Genomic DNA, 12,622 nt, shown 5'->3' with positions numbered 1-12,622 from the left:
ATAAATTAACCAATCAGTGCAAGGAAATTCAGCACCTGCTGCAGCAGCAGCATGGGAAGAGGCAAAGGATTTTGCCACAGGGATTAATCCAGCTCCCACTAAGTTCCCTGGGAACTGAATTCAGCCTTTTCAAGTCAGAGCAAAGGAAGTTTTCCAAGCTGTTCAGAACATTTTTATTGCGATGAACAAAGCTACTGGGTAAGGTGTAAGCATACAAACAAAAAGAAAACTAGATACAGCAATTACCAGCAGTGTACAGAGCTGTCTAGCAGCAGGCAGTAACAAACATCCACTCGTCCTCTGACGAGCCGTTAAACGTTTGCCTCAGCAGCGTCTGTGACCCTGTTGCATCTGCTTGCCCTGCATGTTGCATCAAGGGGCTTGACTAGACCAAATGTTTTGGGAAAACAGATTCCAAGTGCCACATTTCTAATATTCTGGGGCAGAGAAGTTGGGAAATCTGAGAAGGAGTTTTATGGGCCAGATTTTCTGAGATGAACCCCTGTGGGACACACTGAAGATGACTGAGCATAAAGAGTGCTGGTGAGTAGAGTTAAACCCAGTCACTGGCCAGTCACCAGTAGTGCTCCCCAGGGCTCAGTGTTGGAGCTTGTTCTGTTTAACATCTTTAGCAGTGATCTGGATGAAGAGATTGAGTGCACCTTCTGTCAGTTTGCAGATGACAGCAGGTTGGGTGGGAGAGCTGATCTGTGTGAGAGCAGAAAGGCTCTACAGAGGGATCTGACCAGGATGGAGCAATGGGCCAAGGGCGGTGTGGTGAGGTTCAACAAGGCTCAGGGTTGGGTCCTGCACTTGGGCCACACCAACCCCATGAAATGTTAGGGCAGAGGGGCTGGAAAGCTGCCCAGAGGGAAAGGATCTGGAGGTGTTGGTTGGTAGGTGGCCAAGAAGGCCAGTGGCATCCTGGCTTGTGTGACCAGTCCAAGGGCATCAGGAATAGTGTGACCAGCAGGACCAGGGGAGTGATTGTCCTCCTGTGTTGGGCCCTGATGAGGCTGCAGCTCAAGGGCTGTGTTCAGTGATGGGTGTCTCAATGTCAGAGAGACACTGAGGGGCTGGAGCATGGCCAGAGCTGGGCAGCGGAGCTGGGGAAGGGGCTGGAGCACAAGATGCGAGTGTTCAGCCTGGAGAAGAGGAGGCTGAGGGGAGACCTTCTCTTTCTCTGCAGCTCCCTGACAAGAGGTTGTGGTGAGGCAGGAGTCAATCTCTTCTCCTGAGTTATGAGTGACAGGATGAGAAGAAACAGCTTCAGGTTCTTCAGGGGAGGTTTAGATAGAAAACAGGAAAAATTGGGGAAAATTTCTTCCTTGAAAGGGTTGTTAGACACTGGAAGAGAGTGGAGTCACTATCCCAGGAGACACTCAAAAGTCATGTAGATGTGGTGCTGGTTTCGTGGTGGACATGCCAGTGCAGGATTAATGGTTGGATTAATGAGTTTAGAGGTCTTCTTCATGTTTAAACAGTTCTTTATATGATCTTAGAGATGCTGGGACCTGGCCTGTGGTTACTCCTGCCAAGGAGCACAGGGAGAATTTAGCAAGACTCACTTTATAGAGGCCACACTGTTTGAAGAGAAAATATTGAGTTAAATAACATTTTCCACATACAATTTGACCACCAGTGCACTTGAGAAAATAATATCTGTGAGACTGTTAAGCAAATGGAACAACAGGGGAAAATCACTGAATTGATGACTCGCTTTAGATGATGTCTCCAGCTCTTTCCTCTCTGTGGTCAGAAAGAACTTGGAGTACCTCTGTCCCACCTGTGATTTCATGGTGGTGGAGCCTAACTTAGGATGGGATATGCCAGGAATTAACAGCAGTACTGCCCAACACTTCTGCAGCCTGAATTCAAGGGGCAAGGGGGAAAAGCTTCTGGTGGTGGCAATTCTCAGGCAGTGCAGGGGGTTAACAGCCAGAGGAGACACAAATGAGATCATGGAATAATCTTGGGCAATCCTGAAGTACTGGGAGAAATCAGGCTGGACAGGAAAAAAAGTAACCCCAACCAACAAACTTTCCTCTCTCCAGGGCATTTATGCTGCCAAACAACTTAATTTACATCCATCTATGATGCGAGCGTGTTGTGAAATGTAGCTCACTTGCTAAACACTGTTTTGATGTGTTGTTTGGGACACAAGCAATGAGAAATGGACTGCATTCAATCTCTATTAAAGCAGAGAGACATCTTCCACAGAATTTATTTTCAGAAGCTTTGCACTAACTTCATTTTCTTATTAGCTGAAATTGCCAGTGAGACAGTTTTAGCATCGATGCTAAATGCGTTCATGGAGAAGATGTGTGTGTCTGTGCTCAATGAATTGCCTACTGTTGTGTCAGCTCACAGAGAACAGACCTTTACTATGGGGTTTGGGCATCTGGGATTAGGTCCTGGTGATTATTCACACGGGAAAAGCATCTTATGACATGTAATACAGAAGGGCGAGTAGATGGGGAGACAGCAAGGAAGTGTTACAGGTAATTAGAGCTGCAGGGAAAACAGGGAAAATTTGTGATGTTAATATTTGTGATTGTTGAAAATGGAGAACAAAATGGGGTTGGACTACATGATCTCTAAAGGTCCCTTCCAACCCTACCATTCTGTGATTCTAAAAGCATTGGGCATTTGAGTTTTTGGGGACTCAGAAGTCCAAAAGAATTATCTTGGCAATGTGCTTTTGGGACGTGTTTTATATCATTACCATCAAGCAAGCTCAGAGAGGAATTAAACTGATGCAAAGCATCCTGGGTCACTTGAAAAGTGTGTTTTCTGATCATGGTACAGTGCAGTTGAAGACAGGGAGCATTATGCTCTCACTTCTTCCTCATAACACATCTGTAGGGACACAGTGGCTAAATCCCCTCCCTGAAGGAGGAGACTGTGGGGACCGCAGGAGGCTCAAGCCCCTAGGAGACAATGTGCCACTACAAGGCAATTGGGTTTAAGCTGGAACTGTTGCAGAATGGACACCTTTGGTCAGTCCAGCAATCTGAGGAATTCTGATGTGGAATAAATCCAAGCAACAGAAAGGCTTTAATGGTGATGTTTTGTGACAGGAGCAAAAGAAAAAGAATGGGGAATAAAAAAGAGAGAAAACGTTGTCAGAAATAGGAAAACTGAAGCATTTCAGCACCGTGGAAACTGCATTTTTCACGTGAAACTCACTCTGTGGAAGCGGCAGAGATGTTCACCACAGGTCTTCCCCAACTGAAATATTCTATTTTATCCCAAGTGCTACCAAGCCACTGACTTAATAAGTCTTCAGGATATTAATTGATACCTGCCAGGAAGTTGGCAATGCAGCCTTTTTTCCTCGCTCACTCTCCCCCGTGTATTGGGAGTTGCACAGGCTAAGGAAAGCTTTATCTTGTTTGAAAGACTTGAGGAGCACGTGTACAGAATCTGGGCATCACACAGACTGCACTATTTAGGCTGAAAAAAGTCCAGTTAGATCCTGATCTGTACCACCTCAGAGGCGAAGCACGAGCTGTAACTAGCAGAATGAGGTGAATCATTACTGATGGGTCATACAGGCACATGCTGCAGATTTCTGGTCAGCCCTGACATTAGGGATCACAGCTTCAGATTGCCCTCAGCTCACGTGAGGGCTCTGGGATGAGGTTATTAATTTGGAGGGTGGGGAAGGCTGTCTCAGTTGTAGACTACTGGAGAAAAACCTCCCGGGTCTTGTGCTCCCTTTCAGGGTGAGTTAGGAAGAGGAACTGCAAGGGATGCTGTGCTGCCTCTAAAGGAGATGTTGGTGTTGATAAAGCTGATGTGTATGGAAAGCTGGACTGGGGGCTGCCCAGCTGAATGTCTTTAACCAAGCCAGTGCCTTTCAACAGCTCCACAATAATACTGGTTTGATGCATGTTTCTGAATAAACAGTACATATAGGGCCATGCTTTATCTGTGTATCTGTCTGTACATCCCTGCCTCCAATAATTTTTCCTCATTTCAAGCAAATTTGCCATAGAAGTTTCTAGATATTTCTAGGTATTGCTCAGTTTGTTAGATGTGACATATCAAACATGGATCTACACAGAACACGATAGCTGGCCTTGTTGTGATGGCTCCTTTGCAAGATTACACTGTTGCTGCTCTCTCAGTGTTACTCTCATGTTCCCATTCCTTACTGCTTTTAAAAGCAGGATGAAGAGCAGGAGGCTGTCAGGAAAAAAAAAGCCTGCAGGAGCTGGAGAGACACACGTGAGGAGGCTTTTGCAGGTGCATCCCATCATCAGAGTTAACTGCTTCTGGAGCTAGAGGACATGAAGGCTGAATTTGTGCATCACATCTAAGGCTTGGAGGAAGGTAAAAATCTGCCCTGCTTAACAAAATCAGTGAAAAATTGGTTATTGCAAGCTTATGCAGGCAAGATACTTTCAGGAATCATTTTATTCCTTAAAAATAGACCTACTGCTCCAGAGCTATGAGAGGGACACAGGTCAGTACTTGTCTCCCTTTCTGCTCTCTGCTGTTTCACACACTCTTGAAAGCGTTTTGCTCTGTATCATTCCTGATGGAGCATTGCCCTTGATTTCAGCACTCTGTAGGGGCACCCCTTTTTCTCAAGAGTGGTGTGACAATATGGTTTATCTTGATGCAGTTTCCTCTTCATCCACCCCCTAGTCAAGAATAAGACCTGTTTAGGTGATCGGTGCTGTTTGTCAGCTATGCAGTAGCATTAGCAGCTGTGTGTAAAACTGTCCACAGCTTCTTTGGAAACTTTACCCAGAGGGTGAAAGATATTGCCAAAAATGGAGAGTTCTCAAAAAGTCCCATGGTTGATAGGGCTGGGACAAAGGCTGGACTCTCTGATCTTAAAGGTCTCTTCCAGCCCAAACAATTCTATGATTCTATGACCTTCCCATAGACTCGTGAAACCCATTCACTGTCAGGATTTTTTTCCTTTGGTGTAGCTGCAACAAAGTGAATTGGGAAACTACAAAATGAAAGTGACAGGTATCTACTCTTCTGCTGACTGTGTTGCCAGGAGACTGTGGGAGGTGGTGAAGTCAGGCCCCAGAAACATCCTCAAGAGCTGCTTCTGTCTGAGATTGGTATGTAAAACTCCACCTGTCATTTCGCAGGATGCTCCCTTGGTATCACATTTTTTCCTTCTCTCCCTGTTTACCTTCTTTTATCTGCTCATGTCACCTTTCCATGTTTCACCATTTCTTATTTCTGTTTCTCTCCTGTCTGTATTTTTTTGTGTGCATTTTCACAGCTGGCATGTGACCTCCCATTTGAACACTTGCTCTGTGATACCTGAATGTGCTAGGAATTACACACATTAAACATGGCCCATTCTTGATGCTTCTTCAGGTTCTTTCTGCACATCCCCAAGGACAGTGAACACCAAATGCTGTTTGGATAAACTTAAATATATAGGTTCATGAAGAAATTGCCTATAAAGTTGACTCCTAATGGAAAGATCTCTGGGGGAAGGTTGCTGAGGTTTCTTTAATGTGATAGACATGTCACCCATGTACAGAATCAAGTACTGAATATTTCTGGCCAGTTGATTTCAGTATAGGACAATTCCTGAGTGCTGTTCTACACTATTGTGTGAATTATCTGGGAACAGTGAGTTGGTTTTGTACAGGAAACATGTAAAAGCATGAAAGTGATGATCAGCTGACCTCTGCTTCAAGCTGAACTCTGCAGGTTTAGGAAACAATGGGGACAATTCTTTTCCAAGTAGAATTTGATTGTGAAATAAATAAGATGCTATTGCCATGCAGGTCTGTGAGCTAAAAGGAAGAAGGAAAACTTTCCATGCAGAAGGAATCAGCTATTTTTAAAGCTTTTCATAACCTTTCGCCCACAACTAAGACTCCACTGTCATTTCCATGGCCTGTATAGAGTCACCATGATCACAGCTGGCTACAAGGTGAGTTTCAGTTAAAAGATTAAGGCAAGATACTTTCTTTTTCTATCCTTGCTTTTATTTCTTTTCCTGATTATTCCCAACTGACTCATCATTATGAACTTTTAAGGTACTGTGTTGTTAGAATTTCACCAGCTAGAAAAAACTAGATAGCAACTGCGGTAAAGAGCAACTGCATCTCTCCTGCAGGTGCAGAAGCCAAGAACAGGTATTCTCCTAGATGGAGTTCCCTCTTTCTCATCTAGAAGTGTTTCTGAGGGGGAAAAAAAGTGAAAGAAGAACTCAGAAAAATTAAACAGATCAGCCTTTGCACAAGGGCACACAGCCTGGACTCTGAGGCAGGGAAGTGAATCAGAGACTGAACTGTGTGTGCTCGTTATCCACAGAGCAAAACAAGCCCGGTATCTTTTGGTACCTGCTTTAGTGAAGAAAGGTTAGAGCTCATTCCCTCTATCTTGTTGCACACTGTAGTCATTTCAACTGTCTCCAGCTGAGGCAAGGCATTTGAGTAATATGAATAGAGGCTCTTATCCTGTGAGCAATTATACATGGGCTTAAAGTAGCTGTAAGGCTCTAATGGCCTTACAAAAAACAAAATGTGCTCGATATTCTCTGCTAGAGCAGCTATTTTATAACAAGAATACTCTGTATGTGCACAAGGTGTAACCTCTTTTGTGATACAGACACAGCTGTTTTCAAGACTTCTCATTAAATAATATTACATTGGCTTGTTTCAGAATGAAATCTTTGGCTTCTGCCTGCCTGTACATATTTTTGTAAGGGATAGGGTGGGTTTTCCCCTACTGTTCTTTTCCTTTGGCTTTCATTTCATTTGCTTTATTCAGACCTTGGGTCAAAGAACTTCTACATTTAATATAGGTATCCTAACAGGGGCTTTGAGCACGGTTTTGAATCTGGGAATTTGGAAGGGCGCCTCTGTTTGATGTGTGGACGTTTATGCCTGCAAAGTCTCAGCCTGGACCGTTCCAACCTGCAGGCTTTACGCTTGTGATCACACACATCTGCTGACTTGTACGTGTACATGTTCCTTTTGGTTTCAGAAGCTGATGGAAGGGAATGCCTGAATATGCTGCTCAGGACCAAACTGGAGGAGGACTAAACTGCTCAGGAGGAACTCTGGCTTTGCAAATGCTGCGCTTCTTTCATACAAAAGGTATCCAATGATAAAAACCAAATGCCTTGTTGTTCTGCTCTCTGTTGTAGATGTCACAGTACCGTAGAGATATCCCCCTCTTTTCTTATTAACAGCATCCTAACTGCACCTTTGAAAGGGCTTTTAGACCAGTGAGATGTGTTTTTATGGTGCAATAGCTTCTGTCTTTCAACCAAAAGCAAAACAAATCCCCCCTTGCCATTAAGGTTGAGCACACAGTCATCATCTCCACCCTTTCTGTGTTATAATATCATCATGCAAGACGTCACTTGTGTGCTTAACGGTGTTTCCCAAGCACAAACACTGGGATTGCCCAGGTTGTCTTCCCTCAGCACAGAAAGGCTGGGTTGCAGGCATCTCTCCCTGCCTATAACTGTGTGGTGCCATGTGATGCAAAATGGCTTCTGCCAGCAGCACTGCAAACCTGCTTTGTCTCGTAGAGAAGCTTTTTTGTAAGAGGGTTGATAAATTGTCTTGTCACACTTGGATTAAACTATTGATTTACCAACATCCTTTGTATGTTGACCCAAGAAAACACAGTGGATGCTATTTAGAATATCACAAACCCTCTGCCATATGCATGTTGTCTAGCCTACACTTCAACCCTATCACCTTTCAGCAGATTGCTTTAGACAAGAGATCTCATGGGCAGGGAATCTGCAATGCATATAAGCTTACTTGCTCATTTAATACGAGAGAGTCCTAGATACTGACCTTGTCTATAGCTTCCAGTTTGGCAGGGCTGTAACACCACAAAGACCTGCAAATCCCTTTTTAACAAGGCTACCTGAACCCAATGGCCTGGGTCCAAACAGATGAAAACTTGAAGATGTCCAGCAGATCAGTTGCCTGTACCGTTAAGTAGGAAATTGTCTGACGCTGCACATACTGGTGTGTGCTCCCACGGTTCAGTACCAGCTCCTGGCACAACAGCCTGTCTGTTGCCACTTCCTAAAACACCATCTATGTTGTTATTTCCTCAGTGAACTGTGGAAGGGTATTTTATGTGATAGATAGGGAAGGGCAAACGTTTACCCAAGATGCCTCACAATTTGCAGCAGAAAAGACAAAATATTCCCTCAGAGTGGATTTTGGTTAAACAATAAACAACAGTTTGGCTTTGGGCTGGAGAGCCTACAAAAAGTCTCCAGGTACATGAGAACGAGTCTCTTTAGCTGTGTGATTGCACCATGGTATTAAGGGGTAAAAAGCCATGTGAGCTAAGAAGCTGTTCGAGGAGCACATGGAGAAATGAAGGTATGGGGCTTCCTGTACTCCCCCGAGCTTGTTTCCCTTTCCATGAGCCTAGCAAAGAACAAGAGGGGACCTGGATGTGGAAGCACACACAATGAGGATTGTGAGCACCCAGGCAAAACATGCCCCACTGATTTCCTGCAGGAATTTGCTGTTTCACAGCAGTGACCTTCTCTTAGCTGAGATCGACATTTCCCGTAGCTGCAGCAAGAGCAGAGCTCTTCCCACTGCAGTTGGTATTTTGGGCTTTCCAATTGTTTCCATAAGCACTGCAGGAGCTGTTCCATGGAAGTGCTGCTGTGTGCCTGACACCAGCAAGCACTATTACACTGGAGAACAAATGTTAGACACGTGTGTTTGGCCCCAGGGAGAAAACAGAGAACGGCTAAGCCCAAACTGCAGTTCAGCAAAACTGTATCAATTCAGGGTTGTAGTTTGATAGAAACAAAACCAAAGATCATTCCTGCTTCTGGTTTACCCAGATCAGCAGAGTTCAAGGTAGTGTCAGATAGAAATGCGTGAGCAAAAGGCTTCACTTTTGTCCTGCCTAGGAATAGCTTGTTACAGACTGTATCATGTTTTCTTTCACCCGTGATAAAGGAGGAATGACAACTATAGTAGTTGCATTTTAAAGGAGTAGCCAAGGAATTTGGCAAAACTGCTAGTCTAACGCCTATCATACACGTATTTAACTACTTAGAGTTAAACTACTGCAGAGTTAAAACCTCTGCAAGGTTCAGAGTTTCCCATATGATTCTTTTTGTGCTGGCTCGTGCGTGATGACAACTCAGCCTCTGTAACATTAGGTAAATGATGTCACACTGTAGGACATGGTAGTCCCTGGTATGTTCTGCAATGCTGTGACCTCTTCAGCTTCTAAACAGACAAGTACTCTTGAAACCTGGCTAGTTTGCTGCATTGTTTAAAGACCTGCTTGGTAACATAGCAGTCAGTCACATATTAACATTTCATGTAAAAGTAATCAAGTGCAAAAGCTCACCACCCCCAGTAGGTACAGTTAGAATTGTCACCCTTTGGTTTGCTCTGCATTCAGAGAAAGTAAAAAGCCCAAACCACTGCAGTTCATTTCAGTTAAAAAATAAGTAGAAACAAACAAGCCCCTGCAGAATCAATGAAATCTAAACCAAATCACCCTCTGAACCTCACAGATGAGCATCAACAGGCATATCAAAGAGAGGGTTTCCAGACACAGGTCCTTGCCTAAGCATGCACTGCCTCTGAGGCTGGTGGCTCCAGGGACTGGCAGCGACAGCCTCTCATATCTGCGAAGGCTGGAGGAGGAAAGTGGTAGATGTATAGACAGAGGTGGTGTCCTTCCTACAGCAGGCTCTGAAAAATTCAGGGTTATCACTGTCATCTTGAGCAGTGATAAGGGCAGAAAGTGAGTGTGGAAGTAGAAAATACCTGTGTCTGCAGGAAGCCCCTGGCAGGCAGCAACAGTGGCCATGTGTGGTTGCCATACCACTGATGCAAAACCACTGTGTGTATCCCAACCACACACAACCAAAGCCCCCAGGTAAAAGGTATAACAGGTGAGATTTAGTTTGGGATTGCCTTTTCTCAGCTGTGTTTTGTGATATGACACATGCCCAGCATTGTGGCCTCTGGGCACACGAAACGAAACTCGAGAATGAAAATCGCCAACCTGTGACCGTGTGAGATTAGAAACACTGTCCAGAACTTCCACCAAACATTACCAAAAGGCAGATAAAATCTGTCAATCAAACTGTTGCTGGGCAACCAGCAGATAACTCTCACCCTATAGAAGGGAATTATACTGCTCTTTTGTCCACAGCTGCCAACATAATGATCTCCAAGCAGGCTCCACTCTGGCTTCAGCCTTGCAAATTCTTTTCATGCACAGTTATCCTGTACAGGAGGACAGATGGGGAGAGTACCAGTAATGAAAAACACTGTCTGCTAAGTTTGCTGGAAACTAATGCAAAAGAAAATTCAGAAGAGAAGTCCAATTAAGAGAGCTGCTTGCTGGGGCCTTGCTGTTCCCTATTGAGGCAGAAAAGAAAGTATTTCCCAGCGTAAGGAGGGAAACTATTTCTCATGGAGAAGGCTGCTTTTGGTCTGGATTTCATTCTCTGCTTTTAAGAATAGGGCAGGGTAAATGATTTGATCTTTGTGGGCTGGCTGCCAAGGAACAAAACCTCTACCAGATTCTGAATAGCCATGCTGTACTTCCCAGAAGCACTTGTGAAGTTTTTGGTAGTGATAATCTCTGACTGGACACATTGCATAAATAGCTTTGCAATGAAGAAGCAGGATTCCTTGTCTCAAAAAAACCCCTAACCTCTTTAGCCAGATGTTGAAGGTATTTCCTGAAAGATCATAAACATGCCCCACCAAGGGTACATTTCCACCAGCCTTGCTCTTTTATGGCTGGGAGGTTCTTAATAGGTAATGCTGGATGTTCATCACCCTTTCCCTGCCTAAGGAACTTAAAGATTCTAGTTAGTATAAGTTATCTTGTTCTTATTTTACTTATAATTTTCAGTGTTGTTCAGTTTTTAGTGTTCAAAGTAATCTCTCCTTACTGTTCATTTCATAGACAGTCCCTCTGTCTCCTCATCTTACCTTTTTGTCCTGGTTAGCTTTGAGGACAGAGAGCTTAATGAATGTTTCCTATCACTGGGATTCAGCACATGCATTTTGTGTTCTCTTCCACTTTCCTTCTAGAACTGGGTATAAAAGTAAAGACATAGAGGTTCTATGTAGTTTACCTCCTGTTCCTCTATGAGAGTGACGGGAGCAACATCTGTGATACAAGTGGCATCAATGCTGTTCTATGTCCATCATTGCTTGTCCAGCTAGGAACGAAGCCAAGGTTTGTGTGGTTGAAGGGAATGGGCTGGATACTTCTGTTCTGCTATGAGGGCATCTCACATGCTCCTAGGGCAAATGCTGGCAGGTTTTATACAGGCCAAGCTCCCTTCCTCTAAGAGTTTTTCCACTTGCATTGACAAATGGACATTGCCACAAAGCCATTCGGGTCACGCTGGAACACCAGTTGTGACTGGGTTTGAACTCAAGCCTTTGGTATGTGACTGCTTCAACACTAATCCAAGTTTCATTCTTTAAAAAGAGAGAGAGAGAGAAAGAGAGGAAAAAATGTTATTTGTTTATGACCATAATAAAAGTTTAAGCTTTGCTGGGTCTCTGAAGGGACAGTTTGGCTCAGGCAGCTACAAACACACCAGAGAAGGTTAGCACACATCCCACACTCCAGGCCCACTGCTGCTGCCCTTTACTCAGTCACCCACAGCTGCAGTAATTGGATCTTTAGGTACAGGTTAATGGGATAATTAGCCAAACGAGATCAAACTTGTAGGCTGTGTGGAAATGGATGGTTGCTGTCTCACAGCAACCTGCTATATGCCACTAGGGCAACCTGCATTTCCTTCCAACGGGCAGTAAAGGAGGAGATGAATTAGGTGTGGGTGATTGTGCCTGCTCGAGGTGGTGAGGACAGCTTCACCAGCGTTGCACTTTAAAGAGCAAATAATGAAGTTAGCAACTGGGGCTGGAAGTGTCTTGGCAGCGAGGTCTTCTGCTCATCACTCTCCTGAGGCAGGCCAAGTACTCACATCTCAACAGCTTCCACCCAAGGACATTCCAAGGGAGCAGTGCTGCCAAGAGAAAGGCTGGCAGCTGAATTGTCCTCATACAGAGGACCCTGAAGAGTCTTCATTTTTGGTACTTTTATAACAGAAGTGAAGTAGGCAGTCTTGATGGAGCTTACTGATAGACTTACACTTGTTCATAGCTCATGGATGACTGGGATCTCACCCATGCTTTGCCTGGCTAGATTGAGGGACAACAAGCCTATGTTCAGACTTAAACGATCCCAGGAATCTTTTTAAAGGAAAAAAGTTTAATTTGGCCTTTTAGGACTATCATGAATGTTTTTCATCCAGAGATCACTTTTTAGCTCGGGTCTTAGTGACACAGATGAACCAATATTCTTATACAAGTGTTGGCAGAGACTTTCTGGGTGAGGAAGCCCACAGAGTAATTGGTAACTATTGCCAGAAACATATTTTGTGGTGGAGTCAGGAATGCCATCCCAGGCTTCAGACCTTTAGTACTGAACTCATGCAGAATGAGTTGAAGGTGTTTGAATGAGCTTCCTGTGTATCTGTCACAGTTTATGGCTTTTTAATAAAGAATCACTATTACTGTGAATTATTAAGCTCAGAATCCTCCATAAATCTTTTCAGACTGGTCTCTATTTATAACCCAGGGAG

At 44.2% G+C, this 12,622-nt stretch overlaps 1 long non-coding RNA gene across 1 annotated transcript in view; it reads right to left on the bottom strand.

Moving 5' to 3' along the window:
• Window positions 1-209: 209 nt before the first annotated feature.
• Window positions 210-12,622, bottom strand: part of LOC133625394 (uncharacterized) — a 40,924-nt gene continuing 28,511 nt past the window's right edge. Inside the window, exon 6 of the long non-coding RNA XR_009818698.1 lies at window positions 210-1,531. This is a non-coding gene — a long non-coding RNA (uncharacterized LOC133625394). The remainder of the gene's footprint in view (window positions 1,532-12,622) is intronic.

Source organism: Colius striatus, chromosome 4 (genome assembly GCF_028858725.1).
Source record: "Colius striatus isolate bColStr4 chromosome 4, bColStr4.1.hap1, whole genome shotgun sequence".
Lineage (NCBI taxonomy): Eukaryota > Metazoa > Chordata > Aves > Coliiformes > Coliidae > Colius > Colius striatus.
The sequence above is the reverse complement of the archived record's forward strand: the minus strand, read 5'-3'. Positions and strand labels throughout refer to the sequence as shown.